The sequence below is a fragment of the Manis javanica genome, chromosome 2, assembly GCF_040802235.1.
Source record: "Manis javanica isolate MJ-LG chromosome 2, MJ_LKY, whole genome shotgun sequence".
NCBI lineage: Eukaryota > Metazoa > Chordata > Mammalia > Pholidota > Manidae > Manis > Manis javanica.
The window spans coordinates 60,868,817-60,882,573 of record NC_133157.1 but is presented as its reverse complement, the minus strand read 5'-3'; the positions used below and the strand labels follow the sequence as shown (position 1 = coordinate 60,882,573).

At 45.5% G+C, this 13,757-nt stretch overlaps 1 protein-coding gene across 2 annotated transcripts in view; it reads right to left on the bottom strand.

Moving 5' to 3' along the window:
• The window catches only part of BRD10 (bromodomain containing 10), a 191,256-nt gene that overhangs the window by 28,613 nt on the left and 148,886 nt on the right, over positions 1–13,757 (bottom strand). Inside the window, exon 10 of one of the 2 annotated variants that reach the window (XR_012127733.1) lies at positions 9,201–9,438. The exons of the other annotated variant lie outside the window; for it this stretch is intronic. The gene's annotated coding sequence lies outside the window, so the exon portion shown is untranslated. The remainder of the gene's footprint in view (positions 1–9,200; positions 9,439–13,757) is intronic. 2 annotated transcript variants of the gene reach the window in all.

Sequence of the window (13,757 nt, the reverse complement as noted above, 5' to 3'; positions counted from 1 at the left end):
AATCACAAAAATGCTTGGTGTAATGGATTTTAGTGTGAACATTTTCAAACATACAGAGAAGCTGAAAAAAATTAAACCCAATCACTCATATACCCACTACCTAGATTTTCCAATTAACATCTAACTATATTTATTCCATATTTATCCATCTGTGCAGCCTTCTATCTGTTAGGCAGGAAAATAGATATGAGCTGGGTGGAAAGAGAATAAAGCCAGTAAAATCCACTAAAAGAGACTCAGAGAGTTAACTAGTTAAAAATAGAAAGCTCAGAAGGCCAGGAGCAACTTGGCCTGGAAGTTTGAATACTCCCAGATAAAGAAAAGTATCTCAGCATAGTCTATGCTTTCACTATGTCAATTAGAACACTCCATTGTAAGATTTACTTTAGCACCTGCTAAAAGGCCCAGCTTATTCAGGAAAAATTCTATCTTAGAGCTAAGATTGCATTTTAATCAAATGGATGGTGGCTCAGCCCACCTTGAAGGCAGGGCAGACAGTCTTGACTGATATGCTCCCAGACAGAAACTGATATCCTGGAAAGGAATCAAAGCAGAAAATTTCTTGTGTTAAGTTAAAAGAAGAAACTTAATGTCTTATCAAAGATAAACATTCTGGGACCATTTGGCAGGTCTGCACCTCGCCCTTTGTCACTTTCCTGAAAATCCTCAACCGTCTATAAAACCCCAGACCCTAAACCCTTAGGTGCGCACCTCTCTCTGAGGTCGCCCACACTTTCTAAGTACATAGCCTTAAAACTTTCCCAATCTTTCAGCACCACTTCTACGAGATAGAGCACACTCCCTTTTCTCCGAGTGTGCACTTTATCTCTTTAAATAAAACTTAAACCTTTCAGGGCGCCTCTCCTCCCTGAGGTCGCCTGCACTTTTTCTAAGTATGTAACTTTAAATAAAACTTTTACTCTGCTTCACTACTGTGTCTCTGCTCTTCAAATCTTTGTTGTGGCGGGGATAACAACCGAGGAAAATATACAACATTCCCCTCCAACATATCTATTCATCAACACATCCTACTTTTGAAGCATTTCAAAGGTGCAGACATCAGTACACTTCCAAACACTTTAAGCAGGCATATCATTAGCTGGAGGGGTTTGAGTGCATTTTTTTGGTGAGAACCACCGAAAGTCCTTGCCTTTGCTTCTGAACTGACATGGGGAAGAACCAGAGCAGCAAATGTGAAAAATAAAAGTATGAGGCAGAAGCATGAAGAAGTGGTATCTGAAGAGTGCCCTGAAATCTGGGGAGGGCTGGCCTCCCACAGGCCAGGGAAGGGATGAGATCTGGAGATAAGTTTAACTGTGCCTCTTTGGGCCAGTGGGGATTCCACCTGATGTCCACTGCAATCACATGGGTGTACAGGCAGTAATATCCGTGTGTGAGCAGCTGAGGCTAGAGCAGTGCTTCCTAGCCCAACAGTCTTTTCCATGTTGGACACATAGTAAGCTCATCAGTGCAAAATTTTAAAAGGAAAAGGTAACTTATTCTTTAAAATACCACCAGAAGAAGAAAGAGGGAAAGGGTAGAAGAAATATTTGAGTAAATAATGACAGAGAATCTCCCCAGATTAATTTTAGTCACCAAACCACAGATACAGGAAGCTCAGAGAACACCGAGCAGGATAAAAGCCAAAAAAAAATAACTACACATAGGCATGTCATATTCAAATTGCAGAAACGAAAAAAGAAAAAAATCTTGACAGAAGCCAGAGGGGGAAAAAAAATACATCTTACTCATAGAGGAGCAAAGATAAGAATTATATCCAACTTCTCATCACAGACCATGTAATCAGAAGAGTAGATTGAAATATTTAAAGTGTTGAGGGAAAAAAAACAACAACTTAGAATTCCGTATTCTGTGAAATCATCCTTCAAAGGTGAAGGAGAAATAAAGATTTTCTCAGGCAAACAAAAATAGAATTTGTTGCCAGGAGACATTCCTTGCAAGAAATGTTAAAAGAAGTTCTTCACAGAGAAGGGGAATATGATATAGGTTAAGAAATTTAAATCTATGTTAAGAAAGGAAGAGTGTTAGAAATGGAATGAATGAAGGTAAAACTTTATATTCGTGCAGTAAGACACCACACACACACACACACACACACACACACACACACACACACACACACACCACGGGATCCCCGGGTCATTTGCCTTTAGGCTGAGTATCTTATCTGGAGGGGGAGAGAGGAGGGCTCCTGGGCGAGGGGAGAAGGACTTCACTGTCACAGGAAAAGGGAAGGAGGGAGTCTCCAGGGTAAAGGCTGGGGGACAGAGACTTGACCCAGGCCTGGATGAGGGGTGCTTGCTTCCACCTGGGCTGGGCACCTGGAACTCCCCTGGGTGGAGAGAGGAGAAAAGGGAGGCCCAAACCTGCCCATAAAACAGCATCCTGTCCAGCCAGAAGTGGCAAGTCTAGCCCTCAGGGCAGCGGTGTCACTCTAGACAGGAGGAGAGGAAAATGCTAGAGAGACCACGTGAGGGAAGTCTCAGCCCACAGGAAGCAGCAGTGCTGAGGCAATGAGCGAGTGGCCGCCAGAGGACCCTTGAAGACTGGGGGTGGAGAAGGTTACAGACACCCCAGAGATGGTTCTGCATCAGAGCAACGGATGGCTGCTGCAAACCCAGCCATCCACCTGAGGCTTGTCACCATTCTGTCCTTTTCTGGTCCTCTACCTTGAAGTGGCCTGGGGGGAAAATACACGATGCATGGCTTTCCTCCCTATTTTGTGCCTTGTCAGACAAAGACAGGGAAATCAGAGATTTGAACTTCCAAGTCCCACGCTCAGGAGCCCTGAAATGAAGTCAGAGGGCACAGGCTGCCGTTCGCGGGGCAGTTGGGAAATCTTCAACAAAAGTTCAGACCTGCCCTATCTGCCCCCTACCACTCTGATGACCTGCCTGCCCCATCAGAGGCCTCAGAGATACAGTCCTGTTTGGGGTGGGGGTGCCTCCCATGCCCCAGGAACAGGATGCAGGCCCAAAGAGCCTCCAGGTGAGGGCCACTGGAAACAATCAGAGGCCTCATGGTGAGCTCACCATTCACTGGTCACCCAGACATCAACAAGTGTGATGGCTCTAGTAGATACAGGAGCCAAATACTCTAACACATGATGACCCGCCATTTTCTGGCCCCCTCCGCACCACTGATAGTTACTGAGGGCAAATGATTATGGTTAAGAAGGTTCCTTGACACTACAAATTGAGCATTCTCCTCCAGAGAATGTTTTTCTCTGTCCAAATCAGGCATTGATATCTTCAAGGTCACACTCTGCAAACCTCTATCAGCGAAATCTGCCTGGGTTAAAGTAATCCATCAAATCAAATCAAATATCAAACCAGTGCTGAAGGGAAACACTAACTAGGAGCCAGTAAGCCTGTCACCCCCACAAAGAGCTGTTACTGCTGAACAATATAAATTGCCTGGGAGGCATAAGAAGAAAAGAAAAACTACCCAAGAACTGCACCAACTGGGTACCGTACATCCTGCCCATCATGCTTTCAACAGTTGGGTAGTGGTCGACTGCAGAGAGCTGAATGAGGTACCGCCCCATCCATGTGGCTGAGGCCAACACTGCCACCAGCTTAAGACACCTTGGCAATGGGCCTCAACATGCAGAATGCTGTGCTGGATGTAGCAAGTGCTTTTTCCAGTATATCCTGGCCACTGAGTCACAAGATGAATTTGCCTTCATGTGGGAGGGGCAGTGACAGTTCCTTCAAGTGTTTCCCAAGGCCACCTACACAGCCCCTCCTTGTGTCACAGGGTGGCAGCTTCTCCCTTCAGGTCCAGTACATTGGTGATGTAATGTTAACATGTGAGACTTGCCTCTGCTGCAGACGCCCTGCACGCTTTGCTGGAATATCTCTGAAAGAGAAAATGGGTAGTGAAGAAAATTCAAGGCCTGGGCACTGCCACAGGTTTTGTGAGTCATTTGGTTGAGTAAGATATATGTTGACCCAAAAGCTATGATTGTTGAGATGCAAGCTTATCAAACTCCTAAGAATGTGAAAGGTATACAAGTCTTTGTAGGGATTTGGGGGTCTGGAGGACTTTTATTCCTCACTTGGCACAGTGCCCCTGTCCCTTACACCCATCTGGTAAAGAAGGGACACATGTAGTCCTGGGGATCAGAGCAGCAAGCTGCCTGAAAAGGCAGAAATACTGGTGAGGCAGGTATGGGCTGGGCACTGTGGCAGACGCAACAGAAGTGGGGAGTGGCCCTAGGGTGCTGGTCCTAGCTCTGGGTGGAAACAGAAACAAGCTGCAGCCGCCAGTGGGTGGAACTCAGAGTAGTATGGCGGTGATCACTCATGAATCCTGGCCATTAACCCTTTGCACTGACAGTTGGGCTCTTCTAGAGAGATCAACCCCATGGCCCAGACAATGGGAAGCCAAGAGGCAGACGATCATGAATGGACCCTTGTGGGGTCAGCATGTGTAGGGAGATGTTTGGGTCCACCCACAAGAGGCTGAGTCAGTCCTCACTGTTTTCCATTAGATTGAGTACAAGCTCTAGAACTGACCCTTCAGCAGATACAGCAGATTGGGTGCATAGGAAAAGTGGCCACCATTGTCTCCAGGCGAGATGGCATATTGCCAAGAATTCTGGATTGCCCTTGAAATGTAGTGACTTGCTTAATTCAGTAAGAGCATGTCCTGTATTCTAAACAACACCCTAGACAACTTCCAAGTCTGAGGTCATCCATCAGAGCTCCCAACCAGTGAGGGACTGGCAATTTGATTATACTGGCCCCCTACCTCCAAGTGAGGGGGTATATTCTGAATATACCTTGGTTTTTGTGGGCACTGCATCTGGCTACACCCAAGCATTCCTCTCACTATGCAAACCAAGCTGCTATCATTACGGAACTAGAGAAGCAGAGTGCCCACATATAGATGCCCTCAGCAACTAAACAGTGATTGGGGGTCACATTCCAAAGGTCATGATGTGCAAGCCTGGGCAAAAGAACACGACATTGAATAGAAGGTCCCATTCCCCCTACAACCTGCAAAAAACAGGGTTGGTAGAAAGGAAAATGAAATAGTAAAGCAGCAGATTAAATTATTTACAGGTAAAAACACCTTGGCTGGGTAAACTAAAGTATTTTCCCTGACTTAATACATTTGAATGATCAACCAGTAGCACCTATTGCACAGTGGAGACCCCAGCCAGGGCACCCTGTACCATACTGGTATAGAAGTCTCAGGACGTAGCCACTGACCCCAGGTCAGTATGCTTTGCTGCTGAGAACACCAAACCCTGTCATATCTGGGAAAGGTGTTAACTATTGGAATTTGCAATGACACATCCTACCAGGATGGATAAATTACTTTGCACCCCTGAGGGGCACCTACTCAATCTCCCCTGGGATCCTGTTGTCCTGGAAATGTATACCTGGAATGGCATACACACCACTGAAAGAGGGGAGAAGGCGGGGGTCTTGTATATACCCCAGCCCCAGTCCGCCTCCTCATGCATAGCAGTGCCGCCTCTCCTGGTCATCGTGTATGGTACACACGACCAGGGCAAGTTCCTAAAACTGCCGATCTCCTGCTCCTCAAGGCCACGCGGGCACATTTTGTTTTCCACTGGTGCAGTCATTTAACTGCTTTGCTCCTTCCACTGGTCTGGAGGACATTATAACACAAACAGAAGCCCTTACTGAATTCCCAGCAAGCTTTGCATGCTATGCCCAATAAAGCCTGTCCTTACTGAGCACTGAAATGTCTCTAATGAGAAAAGCATTCCTCCAAAATTGAATGACCTTGGAGCATTGCTGCCTCAAAAGGAGGCACCTGTACCATTTTCCAAACAGAACATTGTGTGTTCATACCTGATGAGTCTGCTAATGTCTCACCTATATTAAATCACATGAAGATACTGAGTGATCCACTCCCATAGCTTAGGGGACCTAAGAAATAGGTGATTTAGATCAGGGGGCTCTTGGTGGAAAAAGTTGTCCTTTTTGGAAATCTTGTCTTCATCTGTGTTTTCTCTTGCATGTACCTGTATTTTTGCTTTGGCAGCTGCCTCCAATGCATCCAAACGGTTGCTAAAGGAACCCCCTCCATGCTAGTGAACCCTGTTATTGACTGGTCAGGGCACATTGCTCAAGAGGGGGTCATGTGAGCGTAGCCTTGGAAATGTTCAGCCTTTTCTAACAATACACTTCACCTCATCTGAGGCCATTTGTGGGCTTCTCTTTGCAACCTGGAAGAACCTATAAACAAATTATAATCCTAAATTTAAAAAGTTATTATCCCCATTTTACAGTTGAGCAAACTGGGGCTGAGAAAGGTTAGGTAATTTGTCTAAGGTCACATGGCTAATAAACTGCAAAGACAGAACTTGAACCCCTAGATTCTATTTTTCCACTGTACTCATTAATATCTCCCATGGAAAGGCCCAACCAGAGACTCTTGGAGTGAAGTGGATTCTGTTGCCAGCATCCCTCATTTCAGTCAGTGGCCCTCTGAAGAGCACAGAATGGCCAAAGCATCGGACTTGGCAGAGCGTCCAGCAGTAGTGACCTTAACAAGCAGCCAAAAAGGTGGTCACTCCCTCTCTGGCTTTGGGACCCAGAACTGGACTCAATTCTACATGTCTGCATGCACTTATCTAATAAGCATTTATTAAATATCTTCTATGTTTCCCAGCCTTTCAGTGTTAATGGTTCATGTAATTATTTCATTTGAGACATTATCCTTCCTACTCTGAACCACTAGCCAGTGCCTCCTCCCCCGGCAACCAGTATGATTTATACTATAGAGTAATTCACACAGGAGACAGATGTTTGCCTCATATTGTTCATGTCTACTCTAAGAGGGGCATACTTCTCACATTAACACAGAGTAATAGAGATTCAGAAAGGGCAAAAACAATTCAAATATTTTTGGTGACTGAACCTTGGCATACCATAGGTGCTCAATAAATATTTGTTGACTTAGTGAAAGAATTTGGACAATGTCTCTGTTAAGAAATGTGTGTCATCAGGATCAGTTGTAAAGCCACCTTTTCATTCATTTATTTTATTTTTTTCATTCAAGAAATAACTCTTAAGCCCTAGCTTTGTGCAACTGATAACACAAAGGTGAATGAGCCACAGTCCTTACCCTTGAGAAAGTCAAGGAATAATCGACATTCTTCTTGGACATATGTTAAACAAGCAACTGACCCTAAGGAAGAGTAACCATCTAAAATTGTCTAATGCTGGACTGTGTTTAATTCCTGGGTGGCTTTCCCTTATGGGAGGCACCATATTTAAGAATGGGAGTTTGGCTGTTACTATCTAGGAACCTTGAATAAGTTACTCAACCTTCTCCTCCATTAAGTGGAGGTAATAACAACACTCACTTGACGGTGCTACTGAAGGGACTTTGAGAAGCAAATGAGATCATCCCTGTTAATCACTTCACTCGGTTTCTGGCACACAGTAAGAATACACTTCATATACATTTATGGACTCAACCTTTTGTGGAAAGAGACTGCATTTGTAGGCTGTTTGTTAAATATCAGAAGGAAAAGGTCAGCCATATGGGAAGTTGGACCTGTAATAACTCTTCATGCCCCAAAAGTGTTTCTTGGAGTACCAGAGCCAGGTAGCTCTTACTCCATGGTAAAGTGGTTTATGGAAGTCTGCTGGCAGTTAGCCTCCCTGAAGATTCATAATGCTATGTTAAGGAGATCATGACAGAGGGGCTGTCACGAAGAAATCTGTTTAAGTTTGTTTAGGTCAGTGTTTTCAACCTTATTAGACAAATTACATACTCTGGAAAAAAACAAAACTCCTGAAATTCAGACTTGGATGGAAACTCTGGACAGAGAGTTGGTTGGGCCCAGAATCCCTGTGTCTCCTCTGGGATTTTTCCTTCTCCTTGGGGTTCTCTCACTTTACTTTCTGCTGTTGCCATCCTACTGACTACCAGAGCTGTTCTGGTGCCCCCTTAAAATGCTTTGGTTCCTCTTAGAAGAGCTGAAACTGGCTGAAATATTACAAACTTTACTTAACACCTCTAGAAAAACACAAAGCAGCATTAAGAAACACAGCAACACCCTGATTTCTGGGGAACAAGTCCCTGATCCCATCTCGGCAGATGCTCTCAGAAACCATCTCTTGAGACTCTGGCTGAGCTGCCTTCCTTTGATCCCCAAAGAGCTGCAGAGACCTATGTGCACATCGACTGCCAAGAGGAAATTGGCTATTCTCTTGGTCAAATTCAAGCCTAACCCTAATTCCAGAGCCAGCAGCTCTGACTCTGGGCCTCAGAAGGACCCTTTCCTTTGGGATCTCCCACACTAGTCTTGGGGGCCACCACTACCTCTTTGAAATGAGGCATCAAGTGTGGGCCCATGAAGCTCCCTTTAATTGGCAAACAGACACAGGGCTGGACCAACTAAATAAGTTTAGGCAATATGCACAGGGAGGACGCACAGAGATAAGGCAACCGGATGATTTGATTCATGGGGTCAGTCTCTCTGAGTTTCAGCTTGTTCACCAACGGAACATCAGAGATGATGGATTTATCCAATCCATGACTATTACATGTTTCCCCCACTATCCAGAAGTACAGTGTCCTTTGAAACCTTTTGTAAGCCCAAATGGTGTAAAGCAGAGACATAATTACCATTAATTTAAATGGAAAAAATGTTGCATGTCCCCAGTACCAAAAAAAACTTCTCTTAGGTTTTTCTGATACATTAGGACACATCTTGCTAATAGATGCACAAACTGAATTGAGATAAAGCACAGATGCTCACAGACAGTGCAAAGCTATGGTGGCTTGATGGTGGGTACAGAGTGCAGTTTGGGGGAAGGAGCACGACAGGGCCACTCTTGTTGATCGGGTGTGCACGCTGCCTCTCTAAAGATTCCTTGCAAATAAAATGCTGAATGGTATTTTCACATTTCTCTTAAAAGTGAAATCATCTTTGCATTTCTTTTGGTTAGTGAAAACAGGTACTAATGGAGGTCTTTCACAAAACTGAAGTGGCATAATGTGGACTTTCAAAAAGTGAGCGATATCTGCATTCTAAAAGAAGCCCATAGCTGGGATCTCTTCAGATAAGTCAAGCAGGTTATTTTTTAACACAACAAACTCTACATATCCCCACCACCCCCTCCCAGACCCCCCATCATCTTTTCAGACACAGTCAGGAAGAAATTATAAAGCATGATTCTGACCTCGGGCAATTTCAATTTCCATCTTGTTCTCTTTCCCCCAACATTACTCTTGGAATCAGATGATCTCAGCGCCAATGGATGAAATTGTATGATTCCCCAGTGAGTTTGTTCTTTCTACTTGCACACAGAGAAAACATTCATGCTGCACAAAGATAATTGGTGTTTTTGTCTGTTGAAGGTCTGGGGGTTATTTCCAGGCATTTTGGGGTAGCACCAGGAAAGCAGAGCTGAGCAGCACCTATGGGAAAACCAAATGGCCTTCTCTTACTAAAACAGTCAAAAGCCTCAGTTATAAATGGTCACTCACCCGAAATACAAAAGCTATGGAAACCTTAAAATGTCAGCCCTTAGAAGCCAGAATTTCTTGTGGGATTGTAAATTTGGTGGCTATGGAGGGAAAGCTGGAGAAAAGTGGCTCCAGAGACATAGGGGAAGACGGCAACTTAATACTTAACATGTTTATTGCTTACAAAAGCTTTCCTACCCATTTAGCAATTGGATGTGACGGGGGAAGGAGGGGGGTTGGAGCTTATGGCTTTCTTCCCCGGGGTTGCTGTGGCCCAGGGAACCCTCCAGCCTGTACTCCAGAGCCCTTTTCCCCTCTGAACACTGTGCTGAGCAGGAAATGTTGAAGAGCTATGAACTGTGATTAAAGCCCTTTCCCATCAATAAACCTCTGCCAAATTTTCAGAGCAACACCTACCAAGAAAGATATCAGACTCTGGGTGATGGTGATGGTGGTTGGGTAGGGAAAGGAGGATTTCTTTCAAAATTAAAGAGAGAAAAATATACTAAAGCAGGCAGTTGTCCTGGGTTGAAATGTCACCCCATTTTCTGTGATGGTGTTACTTCTTAAAAACCTCACTGGAGATAAGATTTGAGCAATGGTTCAGTTCACTCAAGTTCTACCATATGCCAGGTTCTGTGCATATGGGTCAAAGATATGTAAACTCTCCTCCTGGGAACACAGGAACCCATAGATATGTTGGAAATGAACAGAAAACATCAATATTATGCAAGAAGTGGTAGGATGGGAGCACACACAGGCAGCAGCTGGCGCCTCCAGTCTCCTGCAAGACGACTTCTCACAGTGCTCACCAGGAAACAGCAAAGGCTAGGGAGACTTCTCAGGGGTAAATTCTAGCTTGATGAGTCTTACATAAATGTGACAGCCACAAAATGTTGCAGAGGGTAGTTCTGTTTTTCTCTCTGTTGCATTCCTTCCTTCTTATTTTGGTAAAAACAACAACCCAGATTCCCTCTAAAATTTCTCCCTCCTGTTTCATTAACCCTGATGGGGAGTTAAACATCCACTTTTCCCCCAAACCACTCCATTCCTGGGCAAGGATTTGGCATGAGACTCAAGCTACCCAAACAAGATTCTCCAACACAGAACAAGATCTTGTATGCACACCAACAACGATGAACATGGTTGGAGCTGATTTCTTTCTGATGGTAATAACATGAAGGGCCATCCATTAATTCCTTCTACCTGTGTCCAGAGAACTGGTCAGTTCTATTCCTTCTTAAGTCCTGGTTTGGTCAGACTTTTCTAAAGTTCTGTGGGACACCTTTGTAACTTCTCACTAATTTCCTGATACTGCAAATACCCAGAGTTGAGTTTTTGTTGCTAGCAGCCGAAGGGTTCTGACTAATACAAGAGTTCACGCCACACCAGGCACATAAGCCTTCATCTGATAGCGTCCTGAGAGACAGATATTATGTTACCTTCCTGTAGGTGAAGAAACCTGTTTGATGCTGAGAGTCTTGCATACCAGAGGACACACAGCAAGTCCACGCTGGAGCTAGCATTCAAATCGGAATCAGACTCCAAAGTCCAGGCTCTCTCCTATTCATCCCTCCAAGTCACCAATCCAACACCCTGCCATTTAAGGACAAGCTACTCCTTCTAGATCTTATGTCAATATGATTTACAGTCACAAAATATTTTCATACACAATAACACATGTAATCCTTACAACCACCTGGGTGGTAGATATTTTCATGACACTGGAAAGCCACAATTTTTTCCCTGCTTAAAACCTTTCTGTGACTCAACACAGCCTGCAAAGCAAGTCCAAAAGCCTCAGCATGGTATTCCAGGTAATCTGAGATTCAGGACCTGGGCCTCAGGCCTGCACTCCCTTTCTGGAATTCTGAGCAGCTGCGTAGCACTATTTGCAGTTCCCCAAAGCCGCCAGGCCTTTCTACACCTCTGAGCCCTCCCTCCACCTGAATGTCATCTTGCTACCCTCACCCCTGTCATGACATGTGGAATGGACACCCCCATCCCCATCTTATGCCTGTTGAATCCCTGCCTACCTTTCCAGAGTCCAAATTAAGTTCATCTTCCTCTGAGAAATCTCTCCTGTGCCTCCTGCTTCCAAGTAGACCCAACAGCACCTGCTGTACCCTGGGCAGGAACCTGGGGTAGCTCTAGCATTATCTGACATTGTAGTGGACACTGAGGTTGATCCTTGATATCTTCCCATTCCTCATTCTAATCCAGCCCTGCAATCCCATCCTTCTTGACATGACTGGTCAGAAGTGGCCATAGGCTTATTAAATTCCATTTCTGATATATTGGTGCTCTTCTCTGCCCTACCTGAGCAGCCCTGGGAACTGGGCCATTGCTCTCACAGTTGGCCAGCTTCTGTGCACATATCTGGGCTGATGCTAGCTCTCCTGGAACAACTTTCCTGATGGAGGGGCACCCGACAGTCTTCCTGACTCCTTTCTGGGAGTCCATCTGAAGCCAGCAGAAGCTGATTCTTGCTTCTGGGTGTCTGAGGAAAGATGGGGGGGTTATTATCCTCCAGTTTCCCCCAAGCTCCTAGGGCTTCCCCATTAGGCCCCCTGTAGACACACCTTCATTCTTTTCCCATCTCTACTTCAACACTGCCCCTCCCGCTTCAGGAACTCCCCACCTGACGTCCTTATATTTCACAGGTAACAACTTGTTAGCTGATGAGCACAAGGTAGTCATTAGGCCACAGCTGCCCATGAGTTCTATTTGGCTTTCCCCACTATCCCTCCCTCTCAAGGCTGTCCCATGTTCATGGGACATTCCCAGAGGCATCGCCTTTCTTGAGCTTCAGTAACTTACCAGGCATTGCACTGAACAATTTTACATATTTTATATCACTTAATTCTCACAGGAAATTCTGTGATTATTACTTATTCCCATTTTTAGATGGGGCTGCTGAAGCTCAGAGAGGTGAAGTAACTTGTCAAGGTCACACAAGTTACAGTGGGAACAAATTCAAGGCCATTCTGACTGGGTCCAGGACCCCACAGGGTGCTGGGGGAGTACTGTCCTCAGCTTACCTCAGACACTGTTGAGATGTTTCCCTGCCTTCTCAAAAGCCAGTTCTGTTTGTGCAACTTCTCCTGCAAAAGCGCCACAGCATCAACCCCCACTTACAGCAATGCTGTATAGCATTTTAGCATTTTTTGTTGTGGTATGTGTGAGAAAGCAAAAGCTAACAGTTTTATGGGGAGCACTGTAGAAGGTTCTAAGCACCTTCTAAGAAGGATAAGTAAAGAAGATGCTGACCCTGAGCTCTATGAACAAGAGGGTTTTGAAAAGATCAGAGGCATCTCTGCAATCAGTCTCGAGCAGCTTCAAGTGGGCCTGTGGTGCAAGGAGGCCAAGGTCCACCAGGGGGCAGCAAAGAATAGTCAGAAGCCTGGGAGGTTGTACCCTCTGCGCAAGTTCTAACACTGGGGGAAATGGCAGGGCCACATCCAAACCCAAGGCAGGTTTGAGCTTGGCCAAAGGGTAGTAGGTGGGGCAGTCTTGTAGTAACAGCTTACACTACTGTTGCTAAACTTATTCTGTGCTATATGTGGTACCAAGCACATGGTAAGCACTATCGCCTTTAACTCTCAACACCTAACCTAGGAAATACTAAACTGTACACTTTGGAGGCATGCAATGAGCCTCCAAGGAGTTTATGATTTGCCCAAGGTCACACAGATTGAAGATAAGAAGTGCAGGCAGTTTGGACTCCAGAGCCCCTCTGCTAGTCTCACAGGGAGGCTACACTGCCAGAGAAGAAAGGAAACCACTAGGAAATGTGAGGGCAAGTAGAGCCTGGCCAGGGCTGGCTCTGGGGTGGAACTGGAGTGCTAGACCAGTCCAAAGAGTGATCAGGAGCCTAGTCAAAGAGGACTTCTGGGGCACTAGGATGCAGTAGGTTTTTCAGGCTGAGGTCTGAGAGCCCTTATTTGAACGAGCCACCCAGCTCATCCTGGGCACATTACCCCGACAGGACAGGCTACCTTAGAAAAGGCAAGCCACTCAGCAACCCCAAGAGATGCCCTTTGCAGATCTGGTCAGGACTCCCTTGCTGAGCTCCAAAAAACAGATGAGCAGGAGGGTCTGTCTCCAGACAGGCCCTGGTGCCCCCAGTGTGCTGGGTCTGGTCCTGGAGCTCCTCTGGGCAAGAGGATGATGTCCGTTGTCTTGCAGTCTCCACCCTGAAACAATGCCAGGCACACTCAAGGCACCTGAATCAGCTCACATCACCAGGGGACTTGAGTGAGACCTGAGAT